At 45.2% G+C, this 12,193-nt stretch overlaps 1 protein-coding gene across 3 annotated transcripts in view; it reads right to left on the bottom strand.

The window, feature by feature from the left end:
- palmdb (palmdelphin b) overlaps positions 1 to 9,505 on the bottom strand; it is a 32,305-nt gene extending 22,800 nt beyond the window's left edge. The window contains exon 1 of one of the 3 annotated variants that reach the window (XM_048266877.1): positions 9,487 to 9,505. The gene's annotated coding sequence lies outside the window, so the exon portion shown is untranslated. Of the gene's footprint in view, positions 1 to 150; positions 682 to 2,014; positions 2,386 to 9,486 lie in introns of those variants that run through there. The other 2 variants (XM_048266871.1, XM_048266872.1) reach the window with 2 other exon arrangements.
- Positions 9,506 to 12,193: the final 2,688 nt, after the last annotated feature.

Here is a 12,193-nt window from a genome sequence, read left to right as displayed (position 1 = left end):
CAGCTTAACCTCCCAGTTCAGCTGTGAAACTAGACTACTTAACCTTCTTTCATTTAACTGCACCACTACACTGACCTCACACGGCACAAAGCCAGCACCTTGTGTTTGCAGTGATGGCCCAAGGTCACTCGTAGATAGCTGCCCCCTCACCTGTTAACTCACCACCGAGCTCCACTAGGAGCCAATCCGCACCTCCGCGCCGAAAATAATCCTTCTTGTGTGTCACAGCTTCACCATCAGTGGTCAGACAACGAGGTGGTAAGGCCTCTCCTATAGTCCTCTCTAAGACCGCCAAGCGATGACTTCAACGTGGGGGACTGACGACAGAGGGGACAGCCAGGACAAAGCAACAGTCTTGGGTCACCAAGCCTCAGGCTCAGACAAGGGACAGAACTCCTCCCAGCACAGCCCTCCACTCTGGTCCAGTTCTAGTCCAACAGAAGGTCACTGTGGAGGGTTTGGCAGTGGGTATGGCCAGAGCGGATTTCATACGGACTGCACACAGACCCTAATCCATTGGCCGGAGCCAGAGTACTGGTATCATTGTTTTGGCCTGTGTGGGACAGATGTGCGACGAAAGCCAGACCTTGCCATCCTGTTTCCCAGATTAAATCTGGCCACTGTTCAAGGAGACCTCCCAGCAACCACTTAGGGTCATCCCACATGGCCCTCTCTCTCTTTCTCTCTCTCCCTCTCTCTCTCTCTCTCTCTCTTTCTCTCTCCCTCTCTCTCTCTCTCTCTCTCTTTCTCTCTCTCTCTCGCCCAGTGCCACTGTGTCAGAGCGAGCCATTCAGAGACACCCGGTAATCTCTGGTCCTTAATCTCATCTCTAATGGTTTAAACAGTCAAATCCCACAGCTCAGCTACTTCCACAGTGAGAACTGAAGGAATACATGGGAGGGCAAAGCCCCATTTCACTGGACATAGTTATCATGACAAATAAATGACTGGATTAACATTCATTCATTCATTCAAGTCATTAACAACAATGTACATGTTATATAGTGTTATATTATTGATATCTATGTACATAAATGGCCATAGCTATTTTTCAGGAATCATACAAAGTTGTTGCTCAGAATTGTTCAATCAACTGTGATTGTCTGTCAATTATAGCAGTATGTCAAGACGACTTGACTCGAGACAAAATATTCCATCAAATGAAGCAATATCAAATCTGAAATCTGTATGGGCGTTGGGCTGGTATGCAACAGGGCAAGTATATGAATATCTGTATATATGCGTCTGTGTGAGTTTGTAAGTGTGTGTGAGGGAGTGTGTGTATGTGAATGTGCATGCCTGTCTGATATCCCCCATAAAAGTACTTCCTGATGGCACAGTGGCGTGAAGCGAGTGCATCATGTCACACATATGGTTGTTGCGTAGGGGCTCCCCTTGCTTCCGCAGCAGTGACAGAGAGAGTGTGTTTGTGTGTGTGTGTGTGTGTGTGACTTCTTAAGCCTCTAGTGGCTAAGGGAAAGTGCTCTCACTAAACTCAGTTCGCCTTTAAATCTGGGGACAAAAAGATTTAAAGACCACCCACTGGGAATCCTGGTCAGGGGGGTGGGGTGGGGCTGGGGGGAGGAAGTGAACCAGCAGGCTTAGCAGAATTAAAAGCTTACAGAATCAAAGACCCACTTTGCTCTTTTTACAATGCGCAAATAAAAAAAAGCAACAACAACATTGTAGTTGTCGTTCCTTTCAAGCTCAACAATGCTAGCTGCTCTGGCTAATACATCTTAATCCATCACCACAGAGAACGGACAAGCAGGGAACAACCACCGTCAGTAAAGTAATGGACATACACCGCACTGACAGATAATTAAGACACACACAGACAGGCAACCAAGAGGGAGCACTTGCAAATTGGCAGAACCGATGTGGTGAAAGTAAACAGGATGCTAATTACCTTGACAGCAATAGAAGCTGTAGACCGAAAGGAGAGAGAGAGAGAGAGAGAGAGAGAAGCAGAGAGAGAGAGAGAGGCAGAGAGAAAGAAAGCAGCAGTACTCACCGGGAGTGTGAGTGAGTGTGCGTGAGAGAGAGCGTGTGTCCGAGGAGTTGTCCGGCGGGCAAGTCAAGTCGTCGCGGGGGAAGCTTCCACTCTCTCTGTGGCTCACAGTGTGCAGTCCAGCATGGCTGAGAGTGAGAGCGCAGGTAGGGCAGAGAGTTGAGCTGAGGCTACTGCTGACTGGCAGACTGCCCTCTCCCTCTCTCTTTCTTTCTCTCCTCCTCCTCCTCTCTTTTTCTTTCTCTCTATCTCCTCCTCCTGAGCCCTGCCTGCACTTTGTTTCCCTATCAGTCACTCTCTAATGTACAAAATGACTCTGTCTCTTTTTCTTTGTGAGTCTGTCTTTCTTCTCTCAGTCAGTCTCTCTGTCTCTTCCTCCCTATCACACACTCTCTTTCACTCTATCCCTCCCTCCCTCCCTCCCTCTGCTCTCTCTCTCGCACTCCAAAGATCATCCCATCAACTCCTCCTGAGCCTGTCAGGGAGGAGAAGCCCAACCATGTGTGAACCTGCACAACACTGGCAAACAATACCCTTCTCATGCACACACACACACACACACACACACACACACAGACACACACACACACACAAAAGCATGCATGTACACACATTGACATAATTATGCTTTCAAACACACACTCACACCCTGACACACAGACACCAATTATAGGCACATTCAGACATGCACAGATTACTGCACGTGCAGACCCACACCACACAATAACACACCCTCACAATCCTCCCTTTGATCAGCTGTCCCTTCTCTGACGGACATGCACAGGCACTAGCACTGAAGCACAATTAGCAAATTACCCCTTGCCAAAATTAGCTTCAAAGGACTGGGCCAGCAGCACAGAGCCAGCCCATAACTCCAGCCTGGGTCCTCCTAATGAAGTGGCACAGTGGGACTGTCGGACAGGTCTGAGAACACTGTTACACTATGTCATGTGGGAATGCACGCACATATACTGTATATATTTCAACAGGTAGCGGATAATAAAATGTATAAAACTAAAAAAAAGTGTACCTGACCTGACAAAGACCAGAGTGATCGAAATGGTGTATGATTAAATCACTTTTGGAAGCAAAGTAGATATTGTGTGGATATTGTCCTTTTCCTTTAACAGTTACAGTATGACCAGGGATGTCCCAGTTTGCTGGACTGTGGCTATCATCATGACCCAACTCCATTACAAGCCTGTGTTATCGGCTGTTGGTCACTGTCAAAAACAGACACTGAGCTCTGTCAAGGATTTGATCTTTTTTGTTCTCCCTCCTTAGGGCACCCTACTTCAACTCTGCACATCATTCAAAATGTGCAACACACAGAGATTGACAGAAGGGAAACATATACATACATGTGTTGTAAGTTGCTCTGGGCAAACCGATCAGCAAACGTGGCGGACAGCTGGCTGAAGTCTAAGGTGTGATATTTTGTCTTCCTTTATCATTTTGTTTTTATAGCAGGCTGTTATACACAGAGACTTGTCTGAGCATCTCTGTTGATGTCTCAACCTATTATATCATGAAAACCCTCACAAAGCCAGGTCGAGTGCTTTGCCTTGCCTCAAAGTACAAACCTATCAGAACACGAGTGAACAGGCTTTGCAAAAACATGCTTAGAAAATCAGCCTGGTAACATGTGTGGTTTGTAGTGTGTGAAACAGGCTTGTTGTGTGTGGGTGGTTTATGGATTATGCGGCATGGCTCTCTGTAGTGTGCATGTGAGGCTGAGAGTGGTTTTGTGGTGAGGACCCAGTGGTACGGGGGTGTATGGCATGGTGTGCCATGTGTGTGTTTGATCAATGCAACCTATGCAATGCACTGTTACGTAATTGGATGTGAAGAGTGGCCACTGTTTGTAGCTGTTCTCTCTCTCTGTCTGTCTGTCTGTGTATATGAGACATTGAGGGAAAGACGACTGTATGATTGTGTCGAATGTGTCTGTTTTGTGTGCATGCATGTGTGTGTGTGTGTGTGTGTGTGTGTGTGTGTGTGTGTGTGTGTGACATGGACGGATTCAGCACTTCCTCTCGTCACTCACACTCAGCCAGCAGCAGCCTCAGGCAGGTACAAATGTCTCCATGGCAACAAGCTGTGCACTAGCCAAGTTTTGCTCCTCGCACTCTAAAGATAGGCCAACATGAATCCCCCTCTCTCTCTCCCTCTCTCCTCTAAAACACATATTACACACGCCTACACATGTGACATGTGAGCATCCAAGTAACAACAATTAGTTTTTTTTTCTTACTGTTTATCATCCCCACAAAACAATAACAGGGTAAACCCCTATGAATCACAACTAGATCATGTCAAACATAAGACAGAACATCTCAAACATTAGAAACTCTCTACAACTCAACTCGTTTTACCCCAGGTGACACATTTCTATGTTTATTTAATCTAATATTACAGATTAGTGTAATACAATGTGATTCTTATATTGTCAAATAACTCCTGGCAGAAAATAATGTCTACACATAGCTGCACTCTGATGTCATCTGATTTGCAAGTGTATTAATAAGGTAGGAAAGATAACACACCCCTTGTCCTTCACTCCCTTCAAAGTCATTAAACAAGATGGCCAATCATAAACAGCGTCTGATGTGGCCGTCTAAAAGAAGTGATCGTGTGTCAGTCAGTTGTGTCATCGAGAACAGGAGGATGATCTCATACGCACAGAATGCGCAAACAGCCGGGCGGCCCGCGTCCCTCCTCACACCTCCGCAAAAACCAGAGCGGCCCCCATGCATGGCAGCTTGCAAAGTGCTGGACATTCCTGTAAGGGCTCCTCCACAAAAAATCGCGACAGCGTTAGAAAAAAAAAATAGAGACGTCTCCCCTCGGCAGCACGCCACATTCCCCGCTGGCCCACTAATGAATGGAAAGGCGGAGAAAATCTGCCACCCGAGCCCCCGTGCCTCCTCAATCGCCCACGGTTCATGGAGGGAAAGAAGTCCTGCGCTATTCGCTCATCCACTTTTGCACTTCCTACACACACAGTCTGGCGTCGCCATAGGGGCGTCGCGGAGCGATACAGAGGAATCACCGTGGATACAACCAGAACTGTTTCCAGAATTCGGAAGTAGAAGACTTACAAATCTTCATGTGTTGATAATGCCTTAGCTATAAAAGTAAATAGAGTAGCTATTTCCCAGTTGTAGCATGCGTTACCGTCCCAAATATAGGCACAAAGCCATCCTATAATGCAATCTCATCTCTAACCTAATACATTGTATGATAATGACCAGGAGATACAACTGGAAGCACTTTCAGCATGCTTCAATATACAAACGCATTTCTTTCACATTTCATTTTAAGGGACTGTGGGACTCTTTACTTCGCACAGGTGCACAATAAAATACGGATGTAATAAAGATGTCATGGAAACAGAAAATGGACAGGCGCCTAGAGACAGAAGGAAAGAAAGAGTAATGCGGGAGACTGTATCAAACATTTGTTCATCTGTTAAGGGGCCTTGCCTTCTCAGCGGAAACAGTGCACACATGGGAGAGTGACAGCTGAGGGCTGGGAGTGTGCACACACACACACACACACACACAGACAGACAGACACACACACACACACACACAGACAGACAGACAGACACAGACAGACAGACACACACACACACACACACACACACACACAGACACACACACACAGACACACACAAAGTAAGCTTATTTCCAAAGCCACATGGGCTTTTTTGTCTCCTTTTAACCTTTTACACTACCCAACTGCCACCCACACAGGAACACACACATATAAGTACTCTCTCTCTCTCTCTCTCTCTCTCTCTCTCTCTTTCATGCACACACACACACACACACACACACACACACACACACACACACACACACAGACATTAGTTCTGTGTGCCTCAGAGAAATGTCAGAACACTGCAGCTGTTACACACACACACACACACACAGGCAGAGGTGCTCAGAGGGGAAGCTTAAGGGCTCTCCATCTCCATTAGTTCTGTGTGCCTCAGAGAAATGTCAGAACACTGCAGCACTCCCTCTCTCACACACACACACACACACACACACACACACACACACACACACACACACACACACACACACACACACACAAAGTAAGAAAGTGATAAAGAGAATGAAGATAGAGAGAAAGAATAGGAATAACACCAGAGACAATTAAGGAGAAATGAAAAAGAGAGATGTCCTCGCCCTGAGACTCCAGGCCCTCCCATTCACCAGCTCTGCAGCTCTCAGACCAGCCAATTATCCAGAACTGATGGAGCCTCCTCCTCCGCACACCCACCCACCACAGGCCTGTGCTCAGCTCGTTAACACCCTCTCCCCCCGCCCTTTCTCTCCATTAATGCCCGGGCTAGGACCGGGTCCTGCTCAGTTGCGGATCCGTCCATACCGCACATTGATCACCGGTCACTAATGGATACAGTGGCATCAAACAAGACACGACTGCGGTTGGTGCCCTCGGGTTTTTTTAGTGGACACCACACTACTGAAAGATCAATAAGCGTCTAGTGAATGAATGTCCACCGTTTCAGGAATATTCCTGAATTGCAGACCCTGTGGAGGCAATAGCGCTAACTAACATGTATACAGTACAGCTTCTGCACTGTGCTACCATCCCATACACGCTCACAGTCACCGAGTGTGTGCGTGTGTGTGTGTTAGACAGTGCGTGGTGTTGATCGGTGAGTTCACTTGACCTACTTAAAGGGAGAATACAGTCCCCAGCACTCCCCCTCCTGCTGATTCACATTGCTGCCCAGTGAGTGGGCCGAACTCCACCACGGGCATAGGGCTCACAGATCCCTTCCCTGCCTGCTCATTAACACAGCCACCAAAACAAAGGCAGTGAGAATTAACTGTTGTTGTGTGCATGTGTGTGTTGCTTATTATGAGTGACCAAATTGGTTGAAGTCAAGATTGTGTAGGTACTGTGTAAGAGGATATATGTCCATGTTTTTTTTAAGATGAGCGAGATTGTTGGCTATGCAATACATGGTGTGTTTTTTGAATGATAAACTCAATGTTTATCTTTCCAGCAGTCAAATGACTGGTACTTATGACAAATCTGTCCACTGCAAGCAAATTAGGAACAACAAGTACATCCATCTATCCATCTCCAACAGCCCTAAATGCACAAGAGTGTAGCAGCAAGCCAGTTGTGGTCTCCAGTCTCTGCATGACACAGAGTTACTTTGAAAACTGTCATCATAGCCACCATTGCTATATCCAGCCCTGCCTTTCAAGTATGGGCTTGATATAGTATGGGGATTACAGCCTCCCCATGTACACTGTGTTCAAAGACAAAATGTGCATGTGACGTGATTACCTCAGCACTTTACTGCCACTTCTGTGGCAATCATTAGGAGCCTGTGTGGAAAAACTCGAGGATCACACAGAATACATTCATCATCCGCTGTGACTTTATTTCTCGCCCCACGCTCAGAACTTCACATGGCCCAAGCAACGTGTGGTTGTCTCTCCATCTCCATCTCTTTTGGTCGCCCTCTTTCAGCCTTGCTGTTGGCTTCTCTCTTTCTCTCTCCCTCTGTTTGCTGAGAGTAGACACTTTGGGAAGGGCCAAACTACTGAATGCCACTGCCCTGCTGTTGCTATGGTACCCAGTATGCTGTGGTTACTTGCTCCTCTTTCCTGTTCCGAATGGCTTATCTTATTCCCTCCAAAATTCTCAAAAATGGACGGTTGATAACAAGGAATATAAGCTTATGCCTACAATAACTTCAAAGATCCATAATTTCTTCCTACTTCACCACTCAGACAGAATCAAATATGGTAAAATATACACAGACTAGCCTGTCTCCAGTCAGGGCTTGCTTCAGTATAAGCCAATGTTACCTGAAAAGCTTAGTCTATAGCTTACTTTGTGTTAGTTGTTTTAGTACTTTATTATAACATTATTACATTATTTAGAGCTCTGTTTCGCTCAGAATTTCTCTATTAGGGTACAACTCAAAGACAGAAGGGGTGAGGTCATCACCAGAGGAGACGTAATTAACTTATGGCACCATGTCAGCAGTTATGACCAGGCCACTTCCAGACAACAACTAATGAGCCATATCATATCATCAGGCAGACAGCAAACAGGCAACCTTTAAATCCTTTGAGGGCAAACTTGGGCAACCGTTGATACAACATGATGCACTACTACTAACACAAAAAAGATGCTGTATTTTCATCATTAGGGAATTAAAGGAGTAATCTTTTTAGAGAGCCCTCAATAATCACCACAGCTTTGAGAGTGATAGCATGCGGCTGTGTGGGGCTTTGTGGTGAAATACACTGCATTCTCAGCGGTGGTTTTAGCCAAGGCACAGAGGTACCGGTCCAGTGAGACTAAGTCCGGGTTAAATGAGCTGCTGGCAGGCCTTCTAAAACATTCCTGCTGCTTTGTGCGTGTTCGGCATTCTTCTGTGCTGAAACAAGCCTGGGTCGGGCCAACTTGTCGCACCTCATGTGTAAACAGCCCAGTAGCCTTTCTGGAAACAACAGTTGGCCAAGAATTCAATTTAAAAGAAAAAGGTATTCAGAAATGTCACTGTGGATAGCACCACTTTATTTAAAAAAAAAAAAAAATCTCTTCTCTTTTCTCCCAGTGTTCTTGCTGTGGGTCTAAAATAATGGCATAGTCCATAGCCTGTATTTTGAACGACCATTAAAGTGAATAAAACTGTGATAAAATCTGAATATAATTATGGGTCTCAATGGGTTGGATCCTTACTTATTAATAATATCATGGGATTATCAAATCACTAGCTAGATCATCTGCACCTCAATAAAAAGAGCATTAAGATCTTTATCATCTCAGTCACTTCATAATATTCAAGCCATAACATTTCAAACATTTCAAGTTATAGCTATATTCATAGGGTTGTTTGGTCAGACCTAGATCAGCTGTTTGAGAAGACATGAAAAGCAGCCCTAGGACCCAGCGGATTTCTATGCTTTTGTCATCACTAAAACGCTTCACCAGCAGATGGCAGAAGACACTAGCTGGTCAGAACAAGTCTGTCGGGGCTACTGAGGAAGAGCTGTTTATAATAGTGGGCTGAGCACACCGCTAGGTGTCGCTATCATTGGATTTTTTTGGCTACGCTGTCCCCACGAACCAAACGCGACATGACAATCAGGTAGATGAGCGAACAACATGGAGGCCTTTTGGCTCGTCGTTGTAAGCCATCATTGTCAAAACAATTCCACCATGCCCATGTCATTGATTTGGTTAAACATGGAAGGGCACACGCTGACAAATAAACAACAGAGACTCCAGCTACATAAAGAAAACAACATGGACGCGTGAGCAGACGGTAACTTTGTATGTTTAAGTAGCAAACGACATCCCTCCCCTGAGACCCTTGACAAACTTCAGGAGATGCCAAATTGGCACGTAGCGTAGCCTATTCATTAGCTTTATGTCTTCAAAAGTAGGACAACACTGTGTGCACTCACTCAGTATCCTTCACTTGGAGATACATCTGCATTGTAACGCGAATGCATATTGGAGACGTCCAATGACCAGGGGCAGTGGGCATAGGCTTACTTTTTCGTCCTTTAACTGCGGTGCTTGTACGCACAGGATGCATTTGCGTCCTCCCCGCCATTATGAATAATACAACTGACACTATTTTTTTTTTATGTATGGCCTGCACATTTTAAGTGTGTGGATTGGATGTAGTATACCACTTTATACTACACTTTACTACACTGGTACTTTATGTTTGTGTGTATTTGTGGGATAGGTGTGTGTGTGTGTGTGTGTGTGTGTGTGTGTGTGTGTGTGTGTTTAAGTGGTAGAGGTTAAGGATTTGTGGAGTGTATATATTGTGGGAAGGACAGATTTTTTCTTCACTCTCATGTGTCAGAGGCAGCTGCTGACTGCTTCCTCCCCGCCTCCCTCATCCCACTCAGTCCCTCATTACCGCCTGATGGTAAATTGTGTGTGTGTGTGTATGCCTACATGCGTGTGTGGTGTGTGGGCCTACATGTTTGTGTGGTGTGTGCTACTATTGTATTCAGCTACTGCGATGTTTGAGATTGGGATGTCTGTGGATAGGCTAACTGACACTGTAACACACTGCTTGACAGAAGGATGCTGATAATCCCAATCATGGAGAGAGAGAGAGAGAGAGAGAGAGAGTGTGTGTGTTTGACTCTTGGGGTGAAGAGAGAAGCTGACAGCTGCAGTTAGTAGCACTTATGGCATTTTTCAATGCTGTGGGTTGCCATGGTGAATATTTATCCAGGCTGCAGGGAGTAACTGCACAACAGTGTCCTCCTTGTGGTGTGTGTGTGTGTGTGTGTGTGTGTGTGTGTGTGTGTGTGTGTGTGTGCGCCACGCCACATGTAAGATAGAGAGAAAGCATGCAATTGAGAAAGTGAGTGAGACATATATTGTAGATATATATATATATATATATATATATATATATATATATAGAGAGAGAGAGAGAGAGAGAGAGAGAGAGAGGAAAGTCATCTAGTCTATTTCTTTGTTAGAAAGTCACTCATGGTAAAATTCCATTTGAAACTGGTCCATTGGCCTTAACATGCACTACCCACACAGATGCTGTGTGAATTAAATGCCAGTCTGTGTTAATATATCGACAGGGAGGAAATAACTGTCGGCCCAGTCCTTCATAAATGTCACGGTAGGGGCAAAGGCCTGGCTGGAATAGCACCATGGCCATTAGAGGATTCAGGATGACTGAGTAATCAGCCAGTTCATACACAACCAGAGGTGACACCTGATAAAGGCCACCATAGATCATCCGTCAGCACTGTGACACTGTAATTGTTCTCTACAAGTTTGTGTGTGTGTGTGTGTGTGTGTGTGTGTGTGTTGCTTCATTTAAATAGTGAGCTTCCAATTATTGTTGAGGTGATTCAGATAGGCAGAAAGGCAACCTAACTCAATATGTAACTATTACACCAGATCCCCATCAGATATTCAGTAAGAGCCTCAAGATGACATTTGAAAGAGCTCCAGTGTTACTCTCTCTCTCTCATGACCCTCCCCTTCATCCCTCAGCTACTGGATGAGTTGTGCTTTCTCATCTTCCAATTACTTCTTGATTCGGTTTTAGTGTTTTTGGCCAGCTCACACACACACACACACACACACACACACACACACACCAAAAGTGGCTCCAGCATTGATCTGCTTCACAGCCCAAGGGGGGCAGAATAAGCTGAAGCATCTGTTTTATTATGGTATTAACAGGATCGTCTCTGGGCCACCTGGAATTAGCCACACCTTACAAGAGTTACAAATGTGCCTTCTTCGCTGCTTCGCTGCTCCTTCGCTGCTCCTTCATGCTGAAATATCGCTGAATGATGAAGATCACAAGCTAACCCTCTCATATACAGGTTCTTTTCAGGAAGAAACTGGAATCCATGCATTTCCACTGAATTATTTTTGGAATCTGGAATCGGATTCCAGTCCATGCATTTCCACTGAATTATTTTTGGAATCTGATCCCTTATCATACCTGTTCATTCTTAGTCGCTGTTCGATTTATCGCGGACTAAATTCAAGATGGCTGCAAACGCTAAACTTCGCGGAAGATACTGTCTGTATAAATCGCCTTGTAAGTAAACTACCAGTGCTTTTTCAAAGTTCTCAATGTCTCGCTTTTAAATGTCAGGGCCCTCGGAAGTCTACCAATGAAGTGTGGAGATACATTGAGCCTCGTGAAATGGGTGTAAAACAGTGATTTATTTGCATGGCTAGCCCGATGTCGGGCACCACTATTGAAAAAGCTGTTGGTAGCATCGGCTAACTAGAGCCAGATTTTGGAGTGCAGGGGACAAGCCGAGATGGGCTATGAGACATACGTTCACACTCGGTATCATGTTTCAATACACTTTAGGTCAATATCACACCGGAATTCTCCTTTAAGAAAGCTGAGACACTCTAGTTCCTTGGACAACAACCAGAATAACTGTGTGATGTAACTGTGTGGCACAGTTACAGAGGCTAGAATATTGTTTGTTTTTTCTTTCTTTCGGATAACAAGCTGAAATCCCTCTAGGTCACTTGATGTGACTTAGAAACACAACTGAGACCTAGCACCAGGTGTTGTGAAGCTGTGTTCAAAAGTAAATCAATATAGAATGAAAATATGAATACTTTAGACTATTATTTGCCATGGTACAG

This window comes from Alosa alosa, chromosome 16 (genome assembly GCF_017589495.1).
Source record: "Alosa alosa isolate M-15738 ecotype Scorff River chromosome 16, AALO_Geno_1.1, whole genome shotgun sequence".
Lineage (NCBI taxonomy): Eukaryota > Metazoa > Chordata > Actinopteri > Clupeiformes > Clupeidae > Alosa > Alosa alosa.
This window is presented reverse-complemented; position numbering and strand designations above follow the sequence as displayed.